Source organism: Physella acuta, unplaced genomic scaffold, assembly GCF_028476545.2.
Source record: "Physella acuta isolate Inbredline_101_S28 unplaced genomic scaffold, ASM2847654v3 ptg000286l, whole genome shotgun sequence".
NCBI lineage: Eukaryota > Metazoa > Mollusca > Gastropoda > Physidae > Physella > Physella acuta.
Window position 1 is genome coordinate 181194 of NW_026731805.1, and position 22204 is coordinate 203397.

The 22204-nt window shown below is 37.3% G+C and overlaps 1 protein-coding gene and 1 non-coding gene across 6 annotated transcripts in view; one reads left to right on the forward strand and one right to left on the reverse strand.

The window, feature by feature from the left end:
• LOC131939652 (uncharacterized) overlaps positions 1-20017 on the reverse strand; it is a 45049-nt gene extending 25032 nt beyond the window's left edge. The window contains exon 1 of one of the 5 annotated variants that reach the window (XM_059298100.1): positions 19861-20017. The gene's annotated coding sequence lies outside the window, so the exon portion shown is untranslated. Of the gene's footprint in view, positions 1-10866; positions 10949-10987; positions 11077-16310; positions 16376-19860 lie in introns of those variants that run through there. The other 4 variants (XM_059298103.1, XM_059298101.1, XM_059298102.1 and 1 more) reach the window with 4 other exon arrangements.
• LOC131939656 (U6 spliceosomal RNA) lies at positions 6793-6893 on the forward strand. Its single transcript, XR_009386450.1, has one exon. It is a non-coding gene; the product is annotated as a U6 spliceosomal RNA (small nuclear RNA).
• Positions 20018-22204: the final 2187 nt, after the last annotated feature.

Below are 22204 nucleotides of genomic sequence, written 5' to 3' on the forward strand. Positions count from 1 at the left end.
CCCTAACCCCCTAGTTGCCCTAAATGGCCATTCCCTAACCCTAATCCCCCTAGTTGTCTTAAATGGCCCCTCCCTAACCCTAATCCCCCTAGTTGTCCTAAATGGCCCCTCCCTAGCCTCCGAGTTGCCCTATATCTCCCCTCCCTAAACCAAACCTCCGAGTTGTCCTAAATGCCCCCTCCCTAACCCTAACTCCCCCCCCCCCCCGAGTTGCTCTAGATGGCCCCTTCCCTAACCCTAACTCGCGAGATGGTTTATTTGTCCTACACGGGCGAGATCAGCCCCTGTTGAAGAGTACACAAAAAGGTCTCAAGCCTGTATTGATTAGAGGCAATCCAAAATACGACAGCTATGTTATGAAAGGTCACATGCTGGCGTGACGTCAGAGAGTGACCAGGGACAAGCGGGTAGGGGGAGAGATGGTCGGAGGTCAAGCTGGCGAATAGGGTATATACATATATATATACATATATATATATATATATATATATATATATATATATATATATATATATATATATATATATATATATATATATATATATATATATATATATATATATAAACCTATGAGTAAATGGGGAACCCCAAACTTAGCCAAACACAATCCTGAAGTACGTCCAGCAGTAAATAAACAAACCCCAAAACTTCCTTATATTAAAAGAGCAGCCAGCCATAGATGCACTAAAGGCGACACAAAATAGTGAATCTGTCTCTTTAAGCACTATAGTAGTGTCTCGAGGCCTTGTGAATTTCCTTACAAGGGAAGTAACCAGACCCGATATAAACCAGAGTTATCCCTCGTGGACTGCTGTTTCATTTACCGCCCACCACCGGTTGAATATTGAGTATGTATCAAGCGAGTGCAAATTAAATTATTTTAAAAATATTGTTTAATCAAACAAATACATCTTTTAAAGAATAGTAGTAACATTAGATTTTATATTGCTAGCTATGCATGATGGAAAACCTATTTGAATAGTAACATTTTTATTGTATTAGAAACTATTTGAAACTTTAGTAAGTGATATATGGAATCTTCGATTTATTTCCACCAAATTAACTCTAAAAAGAAAAATTCCAACATTTTGTAACAAGCAAACTTTATATTGTCAAGTAGTTTAAAACACTTCTTGTGTACAACGTATAGAAGAAGTATTATAACCGTGCAAATCTCGACATTTTACACCACCCTGAGCTAGGTTGATGAAATTTCATATTTGAGTATTATATCAATTATACATGTGAAGTTTTGTATCAACTTTAGCAATTTCCGGAAACCGGAATTCGATCTTATTTTACTCTTGGTTTTTCAAAAGCCTATCATTTTAGTACTGCTTCAGATAGATAAACGAAATTTTACGTATAAGTAAAGCAACTAATTTTCTGCCTTTTATCAAATGTTGAGTAATCTCCGTTTACCGGAAGTAGTACTTTACGCTATTTTCGATTTCACAAAAAAAAAACGCATATGAATTTATAAAATACTAACATTCCGCATTATTATACACACATTGTTTGCACTTCACTTGGTGTGTGATTCTTTTTTCTATGAGATTCTATTTTATTTTTAAATATTTTTTTATGTTAAACATGTTTGAGAATTTTTTTTTTTTTATAAAATAGTTATTTGTCAAAACCCAATGTGCTTTACAACACGTTGAAGGATATTAGTGACTAAGCAAAGAAATAATCAAATAGCTAAAAAATCCGAAACATTTAAAATAACATTGACTACCAAAACCTATTAGAAAAACTAAATTATATACATTATTAGTCAACACAACACCATATTAAATGCGCTTAAATGATTTCGTTAAAAACGTGGCTGTTCATTGGTAGTTACGTTGGTTTTAAAAGTAATTTGTATTAGTTGAGGCCGAGAAAATTGAATACATTTCATAGCGTACGTCTTGATAAGCAGACCTAAATCAAATTTGAATGAAATAGTTCATTTCTTTGTATTCTAAAATTGGAAGATGACGTCATTAGTTTTTTGTTCTTTCCGTAGTTTAAACATGTGTCATGTGACGTCATTGTTCATTGCTTTCTAGCCACAACCATAAACACTTTTCCAGTTGCATAATAGAAAATGTGTTCCTACATTCGAAATTTGCTATATTTTTATTTTTCATTCTTTAAATAAAATTTAGTTTATACATGTAAAACATCCAACATATTATTTTCGACAAAAGTCCGTATCTTTAAGTTCTCCAAATATCGCTGAACATGCTGATCACATAGCCGAAAAAATGTTGCGGTCAGAGAGAGAGAGAGACTCGCTGAGTTGATGAGTAAAGCGTCGCATATATGATATACAAAGCACCATGTAGAGTTCACGAACCATTACTTTTGTATTTAGTAAGAGACATATTTCTCCGTTTCCCTAACACCCACTAGTCAGTCATCCCCACAACCCATATCCTAATCCCATAGGGTACTTTATTCCCCCCCCCCCATATGGTATCAAGTACAACAAGCACTAACCCCCCTCAAAAACACTCGATTCACGTTCACCATCTACTGTCAATTTTGTTAGCGCACTGTATTCCCCCCCCCCCCTCCCCAACCTGATCAATTTTTTAACCTCTCGTTTGGTTTCTATCTCATCCTTCACCGGTAGCATTATCTCTTGTCATTCACCGCCAAACCCCCGCCCCCCACCCCCCTTTTTGCTCAAAGATGTCCTCGACCCCCCCCCCCCTCCCACACACACACACACGCTCTTAGTTCCAACACATCCCATGAACTCCCACCCTTTCTATATTATTACCATCACTACATAAAGTATCACAACGACGTGTTTCGGCGGATACAGGGTTAAAATATTTAGTAAGGAAAACAAAAGGGTTAAGTGTATTGTGACGCATTGTTCTACCTCCTCCCCCACCCCTTCATTCTCGTCCCCCCCACCCCCTCTTTACCTCGTCATCATGACATCCGGTTAATCTTCCACATTATAAAAACATCACATCCCCTGACATTCAAATGTCATCGCATGTCATCTCAAATGTACAACGGCGACTAAAGTGTCGGTGACGGAAATCGATGAAAGGTAATTAAAGTTAACCCTTTACATTCTGCCATCGTAGGGATGGGAGTGTCGGTAAACAGAAGCAGGGATAGCAGGGAATGAGAGAGGAGGGGTTAATTTCCTGGAGACAATTTGTGGATGCTATTCTAGAGATCGCGGGCTGTCACCTAGGGCGCTGAATCAATACACGAAGTAACCGGACACTGACAGATCAGGGTGGCACAACAGCTACTGGCAGAAGTGTCAGTCAGGGGCGGTCACGTGGTAGGGGAGTCTGGAGAGTGTGCGGCCAGCGGGTTTGTGTGGGATTGACGTCTGCGCGTTTGTTGTTGTGTATTGTTAGGAAACTTTTTTTTTGTTTAATCTTACAAGAAATGAACACACTGAAAAAAACAGCTTCGTCAAATTCTATGCTTTGATCAACAATGTAAAATTGAAAGTCATCGAGTATGATGTTAAATCAGAGATAGATTGAGGGAAATGTATAAAAATTGTTTTATTATCTTCGACCAATTAAGGAGGTTGGCGTGGTCGGGTCGGTTAAACTAATTGCTGCTAAACTGAAAAGTCCCGAGTTCGAAACCCCAGGCAGATGAGGCTCGTTAGCTGGGGATAGAAACTCTTCTAGGAGAGACAACTCCAAAATGTGGGGACAGAAACTCTTCTAGGAGCGATAACTCCAAAATCTGGGGACAGAAACTCTTCTAGGAGAGACAACTCCAAAATCAAACATCTGCTGCCTTGTAGTTTGTTCTTGGTTGGACAAAAGCTATGGAAGCAAATCCAAAAAGAAAAGCAGGCTAAAATCGGAGTCAGCAGCCTATAAGGCGCATAACAAGTTGACACTAAAATTAACAATGAAGATTAAGAAAGCAGACCAACTAATTTTGAACATGAGTAGATGGGCAAACCAAAACTAGACCAGGCAAAGATCAAATGTCAAGGCCATAAGGCTAGCACGGACCTAACTAAAAAAAATAAGTCAAAATATATATATATATATATATGTATATATATATATATATATATGTATATATATATATATATATATATATATATATATATATATATATATATATATATATATATATATATATACATATATAAATATATATATACATATATAAATATATATATGTATATATACATATATATATATATATATACATATATATATATATGTATATATATATATATATATATATATATATATATATTTATTTATTTATTTATTTATTTATTTATTTATTTATTTATATCATTAGATTAAAGTTCACGGTTTAAAGACAAGCTACACATCAGCAGGAAATGAAATCTCTGCCATGAGGTATCTTGGGGAAAGGGTCATTCCCTTGTCACATCCGATCCTTGACAAGGGCGGCAATTCAATTAAAACTTGAATTTAAAAATTAGTATACATTAGGTCTATTTACAAAAAGCGCGGGAATTTTTTTTTATATATTTAATTACAGATTAAATTCATTGGTTTCTTATTTTAAGTTTTTTAATAGGTAAAAATAAGTTGAGATCAAATTTTAACTCTCCCCCCCCCCCCCCCCCCCCCACCTACAGGACCCCTATGAGAGTTACTCCCCATTAGTTCTACTGTTTCTAACACTAAATGTGGAAGAATACAATGAAAGTTTGAGGCGCCAAGAAGGTCGGTTGTACTAGAGAAAGAGAAAACGATTGCCAAGAGAGCCTTAACTTTTAATCAAATGTAATTGATTGGCGAGAATGGTAGACGGTAGTGCCAATATTCTGGGAGTCAGAGAAAGTCTATGAAATGGACAGACTGACAGACAGACAGACAGACAGGCAGGCAGGCAGGCAGACAGACAGACATACAGACATACAGACAGACAGACGGAAAGATAATCAGACAGATAAACAGACAGATAAACAGACAGATAAACAGACAGACAGAAAGATAAACAGACAGACAGATAAATAGACAGACAGGAAGCGCTTGAATCGTTTAGCACCATGTTGGATTAAATTGATAAGTTTGGTTTTAAATTTTAAAGCAGTTTAATGCAACTAATTAATTTTAAATGTATTGATTTATTTTATTTTTTTCTTAAGTGCGAGCTTAAAATTTATTGAAAAGTGAGTAAAATTCACGGGATTGAGAAATAAATGTATTTATTAAACTTCCGGGGCATATTTATGTTAATGTTTAATGGTATGTCTATCATAAACATAATCCAAACCCAACATCTGGGCATAATGTTAACTGCAACGCAAGCTGTAACCTTAAAGAACATTATCCTAATCTGAACGCTTAGTAGCGGTAGTAAAACATAAACTCAGGGAGACAAACAGCCCTGTCTTGAAATGAGACCTATGAGAACTGTTGAAGAAATAAGACACTGATACCTATAGCCCCTACAGTAGAACAAATAAGCACCCAATACAGTGTGAGAATCGCCAATAGAGTAAGAAATAAGACACTGATACCTATAGCCCTTACAGTAGAACAAATAAGCACCCAAGACAGTGTGAGAATCGCCAATAGAGTAAGAAATAAGACACTGATACCTATAGCCCTTACAGTAGAACAAATAAGCACACAAACAGTGTGAGAATCGCCTATCGTGTAAAAAACAAGACAAAAGTCCCAGCTCCCAACAATCAATAATAGTCTACTGACTTGCACTTTCCTGTGGTTGAGAGAGGACCAGAGACCGGAAGTTCCAGAAAACGTCGTGCTAGCCATTACTTCTCATCCAGTGGCCGGGTTTATGAGGGCTGGACATGACAAGATGGCGGCAGGAAGGGTGGCACTCATAGGATGGATGATGTTTGGGGGGGTGTGATGGGTGGCACTCATAGATGTATGGCTGATGTGGGGGGGGGGGGGGGGTTGTGGCGTAGCATTCCCCAGTCTTGATGTAGGTGCTGACCCCTACCCCTCAGTCAGATCCTGAAACCTGTGGTGAGTGCTACTCCATCCTCCTAGTCCTCTTTATGTCCTACCCCCAACCCCCACCCCCACCCCCAGCCCCCAACTCCATAGATTACTCCCCAGTACCACTCCTACCGTGTGACGGCGTGGTCGGATAGAGGAGCGTACGACTGCGAATCTGAAAGTCTAGAGTTCAAACCCTGGGTCAGTTTCAGTAAAACGTCCCATGACTACACCTATGACTCCACGTCCCATGACTCTGATGGGTACCTGATTCGCGTTAGGGAAAGTAAAGGCGGCTGGGCATAGTGTTGACCACATTATCCCTTCATTTCCCGAGGTCTTTAAAACATGTCAACTCTACTTCACCGGCCCCATGGGCCGTCAGGTTCGAAATGGTATAGGCCTACTAATCCTAGAAACCAGAACGCTCCCCGCCCCTCTCATTTACTTACTTTTTTTAATCCTATAATATACGATAATGTTGATAAAACAGGGGAAGTAACTCTCACAAACTAGACAAAATTAAAAGTAACTCTAAAGTAACCTTCATAATTACAAAATAATAGTATACAAGAATAAATACTAATAAAATATGATTTATTTTAACTAATTAAATTATAAAAAAATAAATTGCTATTTAGAAAAAATAAAATATGTGTACTTTTTGTTAAGTTTATTTAAATATTTAAATAGCTGGAGATTGCAAGCATAAATCAACACTAATATCTAAGTATAATACACCTTTGCATTTGAGTAATGAGAATATGTTACATTGTGTTTCGGATGGATCTTGCGATGACGTCAAAACTTTGTTTTATCACTTTTGTGTCAATCAAGATAGTCAGCTGTTCACGCAGTACATACAATAAAATTGGAACGATACAGAGAAGATTAGCATGGCCCTCGCGCAGAGATGACACGCAGAATCGTGAAGCGTTTCCAAATCACTTTTGTGTCAATAAGGGTTCGGTAACATGATATCAAGATGCGGCTCTCCAGCTCCTTGAACAAATACTAATAATCTTAATAAAAAAAATCTAAAACTGCATGGATAAGAAAACCCATGAAAGCCTATGCCTTGCTTGAACAAGATGATTGTTTCGAGCAGTTAAGCCCCTACTATGTGATGCATGGAAAAATCTTGCAGGATGCTATAGTAAGCTGAAGAATTTGGCATTTGGAGTGCTGACGATTTTCAGGTCAGCATATGCATGCGAGCAAGCGTTTTCTTGCATGAATATATAACAAAGTATAGAAGTCATCTAACAAATAAAAATCTGAAGGCGTGCTTGAAACTGAAAACAAGTTATTAGCCAGGTTTAAACAAACTTTCAAAAGGCAAGCAACGCGAAACTGTTGTAAATAGTATTCAATAATTAGAGTCATGTACTTTGATTACTGATTCTATTATTCTAGCAGAGCTAGATAAAATACTTTAATGTTTGTTTTTTTTTTGCGAAACATGTCTATGTTTTTATTTGAATAAATATTATTTCATATTTGAAGCTATATATATATATATATATATATATATATATATATATATATATATATATATATATATATATATATATATATATATATATATATATATATATATATATATATATATATATATATATATATATATATATATATATATATATATATATATATATATATATATATATATATATATATATATATATATATATATATATATATATATATATATATATATAATTAGATATAATCCTAATCAAATATAATATTGAAATAAAAATGTTTGTGGCTCTTTAAAAACTGGGATATTTGGTAAATTGTAACTTTTGCCTTTTCAGTCCCTAAAGGTTGCCGACCCCTGGGTCAACATATTGTTTTCCCTACATAGAAAATGCTTCCCTGCCCCATTGACCCACCTCAACCCCCCCCCCCCCTCCCCACCCTCTTTGATCAATTTCATTTGACCTTCACCCCTTTTACTATTATCCCTTTCAATTTTTTATAATCACATCCATGACATCATGTAAATATTTATTATGTACATTTTCAAAACATTTCGCTTTCATTTGATGTTCGAAATTATGTAAAGAATTTGATGTTGATGTATTTGTTTTAAATTGTCAGGTATTGTGATCAGATGTCTCAAAGCCCTGTTTTAATTATCTGAATTAACTAGAATGACAAATTTCGTAGAATTTAGAAATTAATTTTTTTTAAATACTTAATTTAAATAATTTAAAAAAAAATACTTTTGATCTACAGCTCTTTTATCGATTATTATTTTTTAACGTATAATCTAATTAGATATTATTGTGTTGTCATTGGTGACACACAAAATCTCTCCGGTAGAAAACTTGACCAAAGTCAAGCTCACACATTACGGTTCAAATTCCTATTTTTTTTCTTTTTGCTAAATCGCTCTTGAAAAATGGATCAGTTTGGAACTACAAAATCTAGTTTCAATCAAACACTCACATTATGATGTCACTAAAATTAAAACTATGAACGTGTGAAATTATTTTAAAAATCGCAAATGAAAAGTATTTATTTATCAACCCCTAAATACCTGAATTATGTTTTAAATCATTTTTTTTAAACGAACAGTTAATTATCAAGGTCAAGGAGGTAATAGTGTGAGGAGTGTAGCTAATAAAAGTTAGAAACGTGTAGAGTAGAGCAATAACAAATGCTAGGTGTGGGTTATAACGGTAATAGTTAAATCAGTGGCGTAGGCAGGGGGGGGGGGTTAGGGGGGTCATAACCCCCCCCATAGACCCCTCGGTATATATATAAAAAGTATGAGGGGGGTGCAAATCGAAAGTTTGGGGGGGGGGTGCAAATCGAAAGTTTGTCCCCGGGTAAAAGTTGGACCCCCCCCCCTTGAGACGATCCTGGCTACGCCACTGAGTTAAATAGAAGGATAACACGCTCAGGTTAGGTAGAGCGTTTCAAAGCTGTGTCACTTTCTCTTTTGTCTATGTAGTAGGTAATGTAAGAAAATGATGCCGGAAATGGATAGTCAGGTACTGTCTTGTATTTTGTTCAGGAGTTGGGTAAAATTCGCTGCATCAAGTTCAAAGAGTGACCGAAAGAGTTCTCCTTCCTAGCCTGAATAACTTGTATTAAGGAATGGATTCTGGGTGGGGAGAATGTGTTGGGTGTTAAAAGAACCAGAAAATTAAAATTAAGGTGCGACTTATAATTGGAAAAGTATTTTGTGTTTTGACACTATTTTACTTACTTTAAACCTACCCTAAAATCAAACTCCGGTATTTATGTGTAAATATTATGTCCCATGACATAAAACACTAAACATTATCTCCCCTGATGTTTTTTTTTTCTTTAGCCGACTTAAAAGTTAAGAAAACAATAATCTTTCAAGCAAGTTTAGCTTATAAAAATAAAAGAGACATAGATTTTTTTTAAAAACATTTTTTTTTCTTTTGCTAAGTCTGGTTATGTTTTTAAAATCCCCATTTTTTTTTTTTTTTTTAGAATCCTCATTCGATTACTTCCGTTGGAAAAAGACGAAAAAACACAATTTACACCAAACCCCTGCTAATTCCGTGACTGACTGATCCGATAAACACAGCGGGTTTCGTCTTTCTGCCCAGACGCGAATTACAGTTCTAAAATAGCCCACCCCGCTGTGCTACAGCTGTTGGACCGTCCGCCCGGGGGCAGGGGACGTGCTCCTGGGTATCACACCACGAGAGTGATTAACCCTGGGGGTGCCGGTGGACATAACCGTTGGCCGGCGTTTGTCTGGCCTTGACCCGTAAACAATGTTGCGCGTGAGAGCGGTATTTTTTTATGTATTTTTGTATGTCCACTTTTTTTTTCGTGGAGTGGGGGGGGGGGGGGAGGGATCGGACACAAACAGGGATCGGGTCCAACAACAACAATAATAATGAAATCGTGGATGTTTGTTGATGACAAATTCGGTGATAAAAATAATGCCAAAGAACAAAACAGTAGGGTCCCTGGCTACATTGGGAGTAACATGATTATTTCAAGCTAGAGGGATAGCATGTTGTAGATGGATTTGAGAATAACATGATTGTTGCAAGCTAGAGGAATATCATGTTGTAGATGGGTTTGAGAATTAAAATTTTATTATTGTAGAGAATAACGTGATTTATACAAACTTAAAGCGATATAATGTTGCTGTTAGCCTGTGATAGGTTGAAGGTCTATTGGTAGAATCCGCGATTGCTAACCTGAACATCCCGAGTTCAGTTATCTGTCTCGAGAAGGTCGTTTCTATATTGACGGAACTTCCCCCACACCTACTAACCATTATTACCCCCCCCCCCCTTCCCTCACACACACACACCACACCTCTTGTAACCATTACAATCCCCCCTCCCACCACCACCCATATCATAAGCAGGCAGGTGCATTGCATGGGGGGAGGGGAGGTTAATAATGGTTTAAACAGAGGCGGAACAAAAGGTCGAGCTGGACAGTACCATGTATCAGAGGATTGTTCCATTCTTTATCCGGAGAGGTCTGTCTGGCTTAACGGGCTTTGATCGGTGCGGGTATTCCAGAATTACAGAAGGAGAGAGACAGAGTGGGGGTGGGGGAGAAATAAAGGAAAAAATAAGAAAGATAGCTGGGAAGAAAGATGGAAAGAAAGAAATAAAGAAAGAAACAAAGAAACAAAAAAAACAAACAAAGAAAGAGAGAAAGACAGCTGGAAAGAAAGATGAAAAGAAAGAGAAAAAAAGAAAGAAAGATAGCTGGAAAGAAAGAAAAAAAGAAAGAAAAGAAAAAAAAAGAAAGAAAAGAAAAGAAAGAATTCATTACATTCTAAATTAAGAATTCATTAATCACTCATTATGTATGTAAAAATCTAACATGTAAGTATCTACCTTTATTATTACCAATTAAGTATTTACAAAAATGTATGCTAATTAAATATCCACCAACATACCGTATAAGTCTATCAAGATGGACTGGCGTCATTACGAGTTATCACTAATTGTATAAGACTCGATTGGTAACGAACAAACACTGAGGGTAGCTACAAATGACTAGAATGGCAATATACTTACACAGATGATTGCTATACACGATTGTTAATTAACTTACACTGAAGATGACAATGCACGACTAGATTGGTAATCAACTTACACTGATGATAGGGCCCATCGAGTAATTAAAACCTGATAAAAAATCGATAAGCTTATAAAAATGATTACTAATACCCGCCTGATTGTACATCATCCAAAAATCAATGAAGAGAAGAAGTCAACTTGATCCAACTTTTCCGTTTTAGTTCTAAATTACCTCAGGCAAAATATCTCAGACTAAAGATAGCAAGGACAAAATATATCAGACTAAAGATAGCAAGGACAAAATGTCTCAGACTAAAGATAGCAAGGACAAAATATCTTAGACTAAAGATAGCAAGGACAAAATATCTCAGACTAAAGATAGCAAGGACAAAATGCCTCAGACTAAAGATAGCAAGGACAAAATATCTTAGACTAAAGATAGCAAGGACAAAATATCTCAGACTAAAGATAGCAAGGACAAAATGCCTCAGACTAAAGATAGCAAGGACAAAATATATCAGACTAAAGATAGCAAGGACAAAATGTCTCAGACTAAAGATAGCAAGGACAAAATATCTTAGACTAAAGATAGCAAGGACAAAATATCTCAGACTAAAGATAGCAAGGACAAAATGCCTCAGACTAAAGATAGCAAGGACAAAATATCTTAGACTAAAGATAGCAAGGACAAAATATCTCAGACTAAAGATAGCAAGGACAAAATGCCTCAGACTAAAGATAGCAAGGACAAAATATCTTAGACTAAAGATAGCAAGGACAAAATATCTCAGACTAAAGATAGCAAGGACAAAATGCCTCAGGCTAAAGATAGCAAGGACAAAATATCTTAGACTAAAGTTAGCAAGGACAAAATGCCTCAGACTAAAGATAGCAAGGACAAAATATCTAAGACTAAAGATAGCAAGGACAAAATGTCTCAGACTAAAGATAGCAAGGACAAAATGCCTCAGACAAAAGATGGCTAGGACAAAATACCTCAGAACAAAATAACTTTACGTCGCGGACAAAATATCTCATGGCAAATAACTATATATATATATATATATATATATATATATATATATATATATATATATATATATATATATATATATATATATATATATATATTATATATATATATATATATATATATATATATATATATGCATATACATATACAAATATATATACATATATATATACATATTTATATATATACATATTTATATACACACATCATATATAATATATATCATATATCTATCAAGATATCATATACGATTGGGCCTGGGAATAGATTTGATTCCCCGGTCATAACACATAACCCCGCAGTATTATACTCCAATGGTTTCGTTACTTCTTAAAACCAGCTTTCAAGTAATTCGGGGAAACTCGCTACAAATGTGTTATTCGAGGTGTCTTCTAATATCATTTCCCTTTTTTGGCCAAGACACTTGGGACTGTCTTGTAAACACCTCCATTTAAACATGTAGATTTCGTTTTTGTCTCCTTACAAAATAGAATATCACAAAACAAGTCCTTACTCAGACGTATAATTGAACAACACGGTTCGTTAAACCCCCACATGACGATTCATCTTTTAGCAATCCGTATAACAGATAGCGCTCCGTATAACAGATAGCAATCCGTATAACAGATAGCACTCCGTATAACAGATAGCACTCTGTAAAACAGATAGCACTCCGTATAACAGATAGCAATCAGTATAACAGATAGCACTCCGTATAACTGAAACACCGTTTAACAGCACGTGTGAAACTCACCCCAAACGTTCAATCCTCCAACACAAGCCACGAGACACCTACTCAAAACACGTGCTTACACGACCATCACAGAGCTGATGTACTCACCACGGCGAAGCATTTATCCAATGAATGGTAAAGTATGAATATAAGAACAAACATCCAATTATAGAGAGAGTAACGAGTGAGTACTTGCGCGCACCCAAACATTGGGCTATCATTAATGAGTACCGGCTGAAACCCAAACATCCACCCCCCCCCCCCTCCCCTCCCCACACCACACCCACTTTCTGTGTGAAGCCACATATTGATTATGTACACGTTTTACCCGCTATGTCTGTGAAGGAGAAGTCTAGTAGTAGAGGCAGACATTTAGAGAAGTATGTTAATAGAGGCAGACATGTAGAGTCTGGTAGTAGAGGCAGACATGTAGAGTCTGGTAGTAGAGGCAGACATGTAGTCTGGTAGTAGAGGCAGACATTTAGAGAAGTATGTTAATAGAGGCAGACATGTAGAGTCTGGTAGTAGAGGCAGACATTTAGAGGAGTATAGTAGTCGAGGCAGACATTTAGAGAAGTATGTTAATAGAGGCAGACATTTAGAGAAGTATGGTAGTAGAGGCAGACATGTAGAGTCTGGTAGTAGAGGCAGACATGTAGAGTCTGGTAGTAGAGGCAGACATGTAGAGTCTGGTAGTAGAGGCAGACATCTAAAGTATGGTAGTAGAGGCAGACATGTAGAGTCTGGTAGTAGAGGCAGACATCTAAAGTATGGTAGTAGAGGCAGCCATGTAGAGAAGTATGGTAGTAGAGGCAGACATGTAGAGTCTGGTAGTAGAGGCAGACATTTAGAGTATGGTAGTAGAGGCAGATATGTAAAGTCTGATAGTAGAGGCAGAGAAGTCTAGTAGTAGAGGCAGACATGTAGAGTCTGGTAGTAGAGGCAAACATCTAAAGTCTTAGCTTTTACCGTAAGCCTAACCCTTATCCATACCCAACCATATATAACAAAATGTTTATAATAATTAATCTCCAATACTTTATGTATTGCTAAGCTGAAGCTAACAATCTATTTAAAAACTCTAACTAGTATAAATATCTAGCTTGGCAACTGATACTTTGTATTGATAGTTTACTTTCATAAACTAAAAACCGCAGTGACTATGTTCAAAGCAATTGATTTTACCCACACAGCGAATTAGACTAACTTTTTAAGTATAACGTTCTTATACACGGCGAAAATATCCTTGTATACAGACAAGCATACTACAAGCTGCACTGCACCGACCTCGCTGTTAGATAAATGCACACGACTTTGACCTATCCTTACAACACTGCATTGACTTTTAACCTAGGAAATTAACATTTGACAAACGTCGTCAGCGATGTTGGAATCTTTGTGGCAAACTTTGACCTTTGTGGTGGATTTACAGTATACATAGACATAAAAGATAGCATTTTGAGATTACATTCGTATATATACTTATGTATCTATATGAATATATAGATACAAGAATATAGACATATATACCTATATAGGCCACGCCTTATATATTATAATATACATATATGTATGTATAAATGTATGCATATCCTGCAGACGGTCATGCACACAGCTGCATTTTCTTGTACAAGACATTTAGATTGCGAGTAGAGTCGACTCAGCATCTACTGAGTACCCGTAGCAAGGAATATATTTAACTGTTTTCCACCATCAGGCTTTAACTTACGACTTAGACTTCTTGTTAAATGCCCAGTTTAGGAAAGAACGAACTGTTACAAAAACCAAATAAAATAAAAATTCTTGACTTCACATAAAAACATACCTAATAGCTACGTTTGTATGTTAACAGTTAATGATATAAAAATTCGCCTTTAACAAGGATATTAAATCGTCTTTATTTTTATATACTTGTTAAACAATCGGTAGCCTTAAATAAAAGGTGTTGCAATGTATGTTTCTATACTTTCATTTTTTTAAACCTACTGGAATTCAGCTTTTAAAATAATGAAACGGATGCCTAGATTATATTTCACAAACTATCGATTTTGTGAAAATGTATTTTCGTCAGACAAGCTGTACGACAGACGTCACATAAATGAGCTGTTCATTAATTAAACAAAGAGAAGGGACGGGGAGGCTTTATACGTAATGAGATACTGATGCTACAAAACTAGTCTACCAAAACTAAATGCTGCACTTCTTAACAAAACTGAGTGCTATACCATCAACGATATTGAAAACCGTTGGTCTATTTCCTACAACAGGAGAATGGTGTGCGTTCAAATCTATAACCTCCTTAAATTAATATAATTTCCAAATACGTTGTTTTGCATGAACGAAAACCTTACCTGACGTATTTAGCAACAAAAGTATTTTTTTCTCAAACTATACATAACAAGAAGTGTATATTATTAAAAGTATTGTATATTATTAAAAGTATACCTTAAACAAGTTTACAGTATAACCAAATTCTAGTGCACACACAACATTGGAAACTATTCTTTGCAAAACTATATATTCACTATATTTATACATTAACAGGACTTGGAGGAATATAACCATACGTTAACCACCATTTAGTTCACATAACTATGCTTTAACACTAATATAGATTGACTTAACTATCCATTAACACAACCATATTCAGATAGATATGTTTTAACACTAATATAGATTGACATAACTATCCATTAACACCACTGTACACTATCAAACCCACATATTGTCATAACCCCATATTAGAAACAAAAACCTTACCAGTATAATTGAGCCATATATTCACATAAGAAACAAATCTCACCAGTATTGATGTGCCTTAAAATTCGCATAAGAAACGAACTTTACTAGTTTAATTGAGCTATAACCTCAGACAAAAAACGAACCTCATCAGTATTATTTAACTACAACCTCACATTAGAAACGAATCTTACCAGTATTAAGAATTAACCTCACTAGTATTATTTAGCCACAACCTCACATAAGAAAGAACCGCACCAGAAGTATTGGGCTCATAACCCACACACCCACACACCCCACACACCGTCTGGGACCGTCACTTAACAACAGATTATTATTGATTTATCTCCCACTTTGACAGATACATAATTAATCCATCTACCTCGCCAAAAAAAAAACGTTTTTTCTTAACCCAGCCTGGCGAATCATATGTAGAAGAAGCTAAAAAAAAAAAAACAACCAATTCCATCCCATAATTTCTACTGCTTTTTCTAAAGAGTTCTTACATAAATCCTGCATAGTTTTATTATTTGCATACCGATAAAAAGTTATTACCCATGAATAAAACAGAGAAAATACTTACTGAAAATGCAAGTGTAAGTTATAAAAATACTGCAATAACAACAATGATAGGTGATGTTCGTTGATAAAGGAAAATAAATAACAGAAAGAGGTTCTAGGTTATTAAATGTATTCTGCAACAAAGGCATGCATAGCTACGTAACACGGTCGATGAAAACAATAATATCTCACGTAAAGAATAAGAGAGAAAAAAAAAACGAACTAAGAAACATAACTCGATAGATGTGACTCACCTCTCGTTGAGTCATCTCCCTTTACACGAGCCCGCAGGTACTGGTGATAGCGTTGACGATCTATCGAATGACGGCAGACGACCGTTGCGCTACTACTACTCTAGACGCAGCGCGGGATGCGTGACGCAGACGCGGACTCGGAAACACGACTCGATTTTTAAAACACAAGCAATTTTCATTTATTTATATAAGAATTTTCGCCTACAACCAGAAGCGAATGTTTCTAGTGCTCTCCCTTTATTGTCTTTTTTTAATATATAAAGCTTGTTGACATGGAACAACGCGCTTCGATTAATGCCAATGTGATCTATAGGTTTGCAAGCGCACACAAAAAACCTAACAAAAAAGAAAAAGGAACAAAGGAGAGGCTGAACGATTGTATTGAACAACGATCGTACGCGCGTTAGAGCGTCTATTTATAGCACTAACTCGAAGAATGTACCAGAAGAGACAAAAAAAATGTGTTTCCACTTTATGAAGTGAGTTTTCAGGTTAAGGGGGGGGGGGGTTTATAACCATCTGTTTGCTTAAGTGTCGCTTTAATTCGTAACTTTTATTTTTTTTTTTTTTTTTTTTTGGGGGGGAGGAATTATGACCTACTGATTAATTAAGTTTGATGACAGTAAGCTATTCATTTGAGTGATAATCATTTTCACATTGTGGTAACAATCAATCGTACTTTTAAGAGACTTTCGCGCCCTCAATATGATGTCTCTTACGTAATCCTCACCACCCCACCCACTCCCTTCCCATTTTTCTGTTGATTTTTTTAGTTTAGCATTGACGAACTTAAGAACCCTAGGGATAATGCGTTTGTAGGTTGGGTTTATCATAATGTGATTACTTTTTTCCCGTGGGTAAAGAGATGATGATAGTTGTGGCATGGCTGAGATTTATAAGAGTGGTAAAAAGTGAGAAGTGGATTTTATTTTGAGCGAGGCGTGTATGGGTGGTAAGTGTTGGTGAGGGATGTTTAGTGATGTGTTGGGGTGTAAAACGGTGTTAAAGTGATGTTGATGGGTGTTGAGTGATGTTCTGGGATGGTGTGGGATGTTGAAGAAATTAAAAGTTAGAATCTTGAATATAGAGATTAGTTTTTTTAAAGGACATATTTCATTAACCACAATATCAAAGATTCTTCTTAGCTGATCAAGTAGTTAATGAGATGTACCTGTTCAAAGCTTTATGTAATTGCGAGTGTTGTAGATTCAATCCTTATCGTGTTTTCTACCAATCAAACGAATGTCTACACAATACAAGTAGAAGTTGCTTAATATCAACTATATGTTTCCACAGATTTGGAAGCAGTTTCTCTTAATTTGGGTTTCTGATTAGTTGTAAAGAATACCAGTTATTGATAGGTAGGCTGGTAAATCGGTGATGTTTTACCTATGACATTGTTTTAATTAATTTATAATCGGTGACGATTTATATTATTAGGTGATAAGAGATATATGAACAGTATAAGCACCATCATTTACAATCCACTCTGCAAACGTAGACTCACACTCACAATCCACTATCTGCACACATTGCCCCACCCCCCCCCCCACCACCATCACAATCCAGTAGCGTAGCGAGGAGGGGCGGGGGGACATATGTCCCCGGGCGCCGACCTTAGGGGGCGCCAAAATGGTTTGGAAAAATAAATTGAAAGGTTGAGGGGGGTGCAAGCTGAAAGTTTGAGGGGGGGGGTGCAAATCAAAATCTTGAGGGGGGGTGCAAATCGAAAAGTTTGTCCCCGGGCGCCGGGAAGGGTCGCTACGCCTCTGTCACAATCCACTGTCTACACATATAGCCCCTCCCCCCACCATCACAATCCACTATCTAGCCCCACCATCACAATCCACTATCTAGACCCACCATCACAATCCACTATCTAGACCCACCATCACAATCCACTATCTAGAACCACCATCACAATCCACTATCTAGAACCACCATCACAATCCACTGCCTAGACCCATAGACCCACCATCATAATCCACTATCTAGATCCACCATCACAATCCACTGTCTGCACATACCCCCCACCATCACAATCCACTGTCTACCCTCACCATCACAATCCACTATCTATACCCACCATCACAATCCACTGTCTACACATACCCCCCCCCCCACCATCACCCCTGTCCACTATTCGTGTCCATACCGTCCGGATACAGGTCCATATAGTGGGTCATTAGTCCAGCATCTCCACAGCACTCTATTGGTGCCTGGTATACGTTCCGATCGGTCAAGACGAGCTTTCTAGAAAGACTGAGGGGGGGAGGGCGAATTGGGTGGGTGGGGAAACGAAAAAGGGGGGATAATTTCGTGCTCAACTTAGAGCTCGAGTGACTCAGGATTGAGGGGGGGGGGGGGAGAGAGAACCTCGGGAGATCTATAATTAAGACAACTGGTAATTAAGTATTTTGGTTTTAGTCTTGAGGTTTATACAGCTGGTTCATTAGAACATAATGATGTCTAATGGTGTGAAGAACGTTAATGAGTCTCCTTTAAGAAAATCAATATCTTTGTCTCCTTACTATGTTTTATTTTTCAGTTATTTTTTGTTGAGAACATTTAATGGAATATTTATAAGTATTACTTTGTTTACTGTACATATCATTTTTGTTGGATGTAGTTAATGTGCAATTAATACACAAACATTTTTAAAGAAGTTTTGTTCATACTTTGTGGAGGGAACTTTCAACGGCATTAAATTCGGTCATTAATAAATGTATCATTTTGCATGATTTTGTTTAAAATTATGCATTATATGTTAAAATATCCTCTCCCCCTTCCTCCCTTCCTACTTTCATTACAACGTTGACGTCAGGGTAATATATTATGAATACAGTATCAAAAACATAAAGATTTTTTTTTTAAAATCTATATCTAATTTTAATGATGATGTGTTTAAAAAAAAATCCCTTGAGTAATCATTAAATACCGCTCAGCTCTATATGCGGCTGGGGTTTTTTTTTTAAGGAAATCAATACCAGTAACTCTAGGCAGAGTTGCGCATGATTTTTTGTTGAATTTCAGAGTTATCCTACCCCTGATGTATACAAATACATTTCTCAATACCTTGAAAAAGTTAATATCAATTTATCGCAAATAATTAATTTAGCTTATGCAATCACTGGAAGGTCGCTAATTAATTATGTTTATATAAACACCGAACAAGCCTAATTAATTTGGCTTATAATGTCACTGGAAAGTGATTAATTATTTTAGTTTATACTGTCACTGTTATGAACTTAATTATCGTACACAGTAACTCAATAGTACACAGTAGATCAGGGTTTCTAAATCTTTTAGGGGGTACCGAACCCCACCAGTTTCATTTGCGCATTCACCTAACCCTTCTATCCTCCTTATTGACAAAATCCGATCGTAAATCATAATAGTCATGTAGTGTCTTGACCTCCGTCGAACCCCTGAGACTGGCTCACCGAACCCCTGGGGTTCGATCGAACCCAGATTAAGAACCACTTGTCTCGATTAAACTGTAACCTGCAAATAACTTAACTTTTATAATCACTTGAAAAAAAAGCCTTACCTAAAGCATAACCCGCTAGTCTGGACATCGTTGACCCTGGTCCAAGACACCATGCATCTCATATCGGCTGGAGTCGTCCGTTAACTCTCAATACCACTAATCTCATACGTCGGCTGGAGTTGTCCTCTCAATAACACTAATTAATTACCTGGACCTGATCAACGGTCGGCTGTACTGTTACACTCTGTGCGGTGTCCTCGAGATAGCACGCACAAGTCACGTGGTGTTACGGGGGCGGCGCTGGTCTTCACCGTCACATAGTTGGGCGGGTGGGATCGTCACCGGACACCTACCATCACCGGACACCTACCATCACCGGACACCTACCACCACCGGACACCTGCCATCATCGGACACCTACCACCACCGAATAACTGCCATCATCGGACACCTACCATCACCGGACACCTACCATCACCGGACACCTACCACCACTGGACAACTGCCAACAACGGACACCTCTCACCACCGGACACCTACCACCACCGGACACCTACCATCACCGGACACCTACCACCACCGTTCACCTGCCATCACCGGACACCTACCATCACCGGACACCTGCCATCACCGGACACCTGCCATCACCGGACACCTACCATCACCGGACACCTACCATCACCGGACACCTACCATCACCGGACACCACCACCACTGGACACCTACCACCACCGGACACCTACCATCACCGGACACCTACCACCACCGTTCACCTGCCGTCACCGGACACCTGCCATCACCGGACACCTACCATCACCGGACACCTACCATCACCGGACACCTACCATCACCGGACACCTACCATCACCGGACACCTACCATCACCGGACACCTACCATCACCGGACACCTACCACCACCGGACAAATACCACCACCGGACACCAACCACTGCCGGATACTACCACCGGACACCTACCACCACCGGACAAATACCACCACCGGACACCAACCACTGCCGGATACTACCACCGGACACCTACTACCACCGGACACCTACCACAAACTGACACCTACTACCTACCGCCATCGGATACCGTCAACCACCCGACAACTACCATCACCGGACACCTACAACCACCGAGTACCTACCACTTCGGGAGAGTACATAGCCACTATTTGTAACAATGAATTCGATTTAATTGATTTGACCTTACCTGCTTTATCGATACCCGGTGTAAGATCAATATCAACACACATATTAACCAGTGTCGCCTTAAGAAATGTGGAGATTTTCGGGATATTATTTGGGATTTTGGGATATTAAAAAAAAGCAAAAAAAGAAATAGAAAAAAAAACTGAAATAAAACATTCGATAGACGATTACAGCCACACAGTGTGGGTATATCTAGTTGAAAAGTCTAAAATATGTTTTCTTTACATCCTTTTGTATTGTGATTCATACTCATTTTATTAATAAGTATGTAGGCCCTATTTTGTATTGTGATTCAGAATCCATATTAATTATATTTTTTTTTTAAATAAATATTGCTTGGATGTTAATGTTATTTGTTTTCATGTATTTGTATGTGTTTGTGTGTGGGTAAAATTGTATTTTATTCACATTCCTATTTACCTCTCTTGTGATTTCTTCCAACATTTTTTTTTAAATTTAACACCTCCCTATCCCTCTCTCTCTCCCCTCTCTCTCTCTCTCTCTCCCTCTCTCCTTCCCTCCCCCTCTCTCCCTGTGTGTGCGTTTTCGTGCGTGTGAGTGTGCGTGTATTTTGATCATATTTTTTAAACCTCACCAGTAACATCACAAAATAACAGCCCTCCCCCCTCCCCTTCTATTCAGACATTGAACAAAAAACCAATCACCTTATAACTACCCTTGCATTCCATTAACCACCAACCCACTAACACTTTGTATGATTGAATATAAAACACAATAAAAGAATCACCAACAACCTGTTCGATCCTAATCCATTATGACGTTAGGCGGACATTTTCGAAATGGAAAAAAATAAATTTGCATATTTCGAATGTCTGGTCCGACAACCACAAAATGAAATCAATTCGTGGGAAGGAGATCAATCGAAATATGATAAATATTCATCAGGCTCTTTTAAATACTTTCTTCTGTGTCGATGTACTTTTGGCAGAGATGAGGTTTTTTTTTATGTTTACCCCAAAACGTTATACGGAGCGAAGTATCGCGATTTTCGGTAGCTTTTAAATCGTTATGTAATTGGTGAGCAGTAGTGAACATATATAAAACTGGTATTTAAATTGAAAGAAATATATGTAAATAGTAATACTATTTCATTTAATGTTTGAAATATTAAGATTCTAGTAGTAGGCTAATAAACATTTAAGTGCAATATTTATAAAATAGAAAAAAAA